This window comes from Haliotis rufescens, unplaced genomic scaffold, assembly GCF_023055435.1.
Source record: "Haliotis rufescens isolate VD_foot unplaced genomic scaffold, xgHalRufe1.0.p SCAF_14, whole genome shotgun sequence".
NCBI classification, from domain to species: Eukaryota; Metazoa; Mollusca; class Gastropoda; order Lepetellida; family Haliotidae; genus Haliotis; species Haliotis rufescens.
This window is the reverse complement of record NW_025963824.1, coordinates 1329255-1333787: the sequence shown is the minus strand read 5'-3', so window position 1 is coordinate 1333787 and position 4533 is coordinate 1329255.

Sequence of the window (4533 nt, the reverse complement as noted above, 5' to 3'; positions counted from 1 at the left end):
ATAGCCATGTAGCCATGTAGTCATTGTAGCCATGTAGCCATGTAGCCATTGTAGCCATGTAGCCATGTGGCCATTGTAGCCATGTAACCATTGTAGCCATGTAGCCATGTAGTCATTGTAGCCATGTAGCCATTGTAGCCATGTAGCCATGTAGGCATGTAGCCATTGTAGCCATGTAGCCATGTAGCTATGTAGTCATTGTGGCCATGTTAGCCATGTAGCTATTGCAGCCATGTAGCCATTGTAGCCATTGTAGCCATGTAGCCATGTAGCCATGTAGCCATTGTAGCCATGCTGCGTTCTAAACACACTTGTACACGGCAGATGTAATTCAAAATTAACATATCGGTTTTTAGTTTCCACAAAAAGCAGTAAATGCACTATCGTGTCACTGGATTTTCTGTCTGATCCATTGCTTGATTCCCTCACCCGTGAAGATTCCGGGGTGGAATAGGTCTTCAGCAACCCATGCTTGCCGTAAAAGGCGACTATGCTTGTCGTAAAAGGCGACTAACGGGATCGGGTGGTCAGGCTCGCTGACTTGGTTGATGCACGTCATCGATCCCAAATGCATGAATCGATGCTCATGATATCGATTACTGGATTGTCTGGTCCAGACTCGATTATTTACAGACCGCCGTCATATAGCTGGAATATTGCTGAGTGCGGCGTAAAACAACAAACCAACAACAACTTGATTCTCTGGTTTCTTTAAAGACAACAGTCGCATGGAAGGCAATATACAACGCTTACTGTTCATGCAATTGATATTGCTGGAATATTGCTAAAAGCGGCGTAAAACCATACTCATTCATTCATTCCTGCAAATTGTGAGTGGGTGGCCCAGTCGTCTAAGGCGCCGCGATTCGCTGTGCAGAGTTGCGTCCCTTTGGGCACTCCAGAAACCTATGATTGTGGGTTCGAATCCCGGTTCGCCCTGATTATGTTTCTAGGTTTGTCAGCACCATACCCGTGCTCGTGGGTTTCACCGAAGTGGTAAACGCCTGAGACCTGCATCACTTCAGGCTTTCCTCCCACATTAAGCTATAACTGGAATGCTGTTAAAAGCGACGTAAAAACCCAACTCAGATCGAAATTACCAGCGTGCAACTGCCTTTCACGATTCACTCACAAATAAATTACAGAGAATACCCAGTCTCGATTATCTGAGCTCGGTGCAATAACGCTATTGAAGCTTGGGTCCCAGGCAGTGCAACGATAAGTGATACCAGTTCAATAGTTTTTCATAAGATCTTATCCATATCATTATCTCTAATATTTAATAACAATCTAATATGATCTCTGTCTTACCCCCCCCCCCCCCCCCCCCCCCCCCCCGGACTCTTGCTTGCTGTTGTATTTATCAAAGCAAAGATGAAATATTCAGATAATCAAGTATTTAATGTCTAAATGTGTTTCGGTTGGACATCGCACAACGGTTGACATTTTTCTTCTGACTCGTCCTGATTATGTTTCTAGGTTTGTCAGCACCATACCCGTGCTCGTGGGTTTCACCGAAGTGGTAAACGTCTGAGACCTGCGTCACCTCTATCTTTCCTCCCACAGTAAGCTGATTAAGCTGACACGCCGCGATATAACTGGAATGTTGTTAAAAGCGGCGTTAAACCCAACTCACTCACTCTGACTCGTCTTGACTCCTGTGATAACGATTGTTACGACAGTAGATATATGTAAACGTACCTCGTGTTGACTCACGAGCGGGAGGGGTAACTAATGAATGAAACCGATAACTATATTCTATATTCCACAGTTTTCATGAACATGTTAAGTTCGAAGCATGTTGATATTTGGAAATATTGAGCCCCTGACATGAGTTACATGTCATTAACGTGTAGAGTTAAAACAGACAAAGACTTTGTGCCTTTTAGCGACCATCTTCCCGAGGCAAGAGAGTTAATTGACTTTGTAGGTCCAGTTTCCACCCTTGCCGAACTAGGCTGGAATTCCTGGGCTCGATCGTAGCGCCACCAGTGGCTATTACGAGATATGTCCTTTCTATGCCTCTCCTATTGTCCAATCAGATTCAACCTCTCGTTTCACTTGCATTTGTTTCACACAAAACGGTGGCGCGCAGTCAAGACGATCTGATCGATAATCAAGATCTATATTGTGATTAAACGAGTCTTACATCGCGAAAAGCATCAAATCACGTGAGCACCTTGATTAAAAACATGAAAAGTTTTAGAAAATATCTGTTGACAACGAGTTAGCGGTGCACATGCTTTGCAAATCCTGCAGTCGATCGAAATCTGCATGACACCGGATTTCGATTTCGGTGCGCGATTTTGATTGGACTCGTTAGTCCAGCCAAAATCTAACTCCATAATACCAGCCTAGTTCGGCAAGGGTGGAAACTGGACTTTCATAGTCAGTTAACTCACTTGCTTCGGGAAGATGTTTAGCGACATAAATCCAAAGCATGTTTACAGCTGAGTATGTTTAAAACCTATTTTATACCATCACACATTATTACAGTCTATAAATGGGGGAACATCTTATAGACACGACCCTTAATATTCAGTATTGCTGCAGATAACAGAACAACTTTTGTTTAAAAAGTTATAAAACATCAACACCAGAGACCAACCAGTCGCGATTATCCTCCAATACAGATCCCATTGGGCGCAACAACAGAAAAACCGTGAACATTATTTGAATAAATCAGTGAAAATCTGTGAAATGGTAAACATGCCCTACCGGTAACACATGCCACTCACAATTTGAGTGAGTGAGTGAGTGAGTGAGTTGGGTGTAACGCCGCTTTTAACAGTATTCCAGTCATATCGCGGCGTGTCAGCTTAATGTGGGAGGAAAGCCCGAAGTGATGCAGGTCACAGACGTTTACCAATTCGGTGAAACCCACGAGCACGGGTATGGTGCTGACAAACCTAGAAACATAATCGGGGTGAACCGGGATTCGAACCCACAATCATAGGTTTCTGGCGTGCCCAAGGGACGCAACTCTGCACCGCGAATCGCGGCGCCTTAGACAGACGTTTACCAATTCGGTGAAACCCACGAGCACGGGTATGGTGCTGACAAACCTAGAAACATAATCGGGGTGAACCGGGATTCGAACCCACAATCATAGGTTTCTGGCGTGCCCAAGGGACGCAACTCTGCACCGCGAATCGCGGCGCCTTAGACGACTGGGCCTGCCATGCCCCCTACTAGAAACGTACTGGATCTGAGTTACTGAAAATATTGAAGCAATTGCATATTAGTGTTTCACATTGACACTTCACAAAGCTAATATGATCAGCAATTACAGTACCTAACACAGGCGATGATCATCTTATATATGACAATAACACGATAGATGGAGTTCCTGATCGAAACCTAAATTTTGTAATTTAAATGTCTCTGGATTCCGAAGTGGAGACGAAATATTGTCAGTTCCTGTATTGGCGGCCATCTTTGAGGCCATTTTGTCCGCCATATTGGATAAATCAAATTTCTCTAGCTCATATAAGTGAGATACTTAAACGATTAATCTGTTCAAACAAAACAGTTTGGTGTACATGAATATTAGTTTTGTCATAGTATTTTTTTTAAAAATATGTAATAGTGAGTGAATATGGTTTTACGCCGCTTTTTGCAATATTCCAGCAATATCACAGCGGGGGACACCAGAAATAGGCTTCACACATTGTACCCATGTCAGGAATCGAGCCCGGGTCTTCGGCGTGACGAGCGAAACGCTTTAACCACTAGGCTACCCGACCGCCCCTTAAATATGAAATAATATATTTGTTGTTTTCTTAACAGGATGGGGTGGGTGAGATCATATTTACTAAATTTTCAAACATTATATTACCTACATTAAGTTTGGATTTTGCAGGTTCCAAAAGCATTCAGGCAGATTTTTAGATATTTTGTTTTGCAATAATTTGAAAAGTAAAAATGAGTGATTTCTTCTTGGTTTTAACACATTTTGGCCCATAACTCGACTTAAACAATTTTGGTAAATGTTTATTTGATCTATTGCAGGTTTCCTAAGTCAGCACACTGGTTTCATTTATAAAATGTGCATTGCAATATGCAAACTGATTTTTTTAGAGCCATTTATTTTATATATTGAAAATTGACACACAAAATGTGCTTTTTAAAATTACCACCAAAACACATGTCTGCCACCAACAGAAACCACAAGCATCGTTTTCTAATGCATAAATGATATATTGTGAAGAAAATTGTTGTGGTTTTTTTTTGCTGTGGGGAGGGGTTACTCCGTAAATGAGCCTCTTTTAATTTGCATGGCCGCTGCTCCAATATCTCTGCGTGACAGTGAAACGAAGAGTCACGCGCTGGGAAGCGCTTGAACGTTGGGCCAACGTCAGAAATATATTTCGCTGGAATAATAGCTGTTCTATCATTTTTAGCTGATTCGACTTATGTTAAAAATATACCAATACCATCAAATTGTGTTGTCTAAATGTACCACATTTACAACGTTTAAACTTGCTCAGGTTCGTTTCAACTTAGTTCGTATTGTATATATTTCCTACGCAA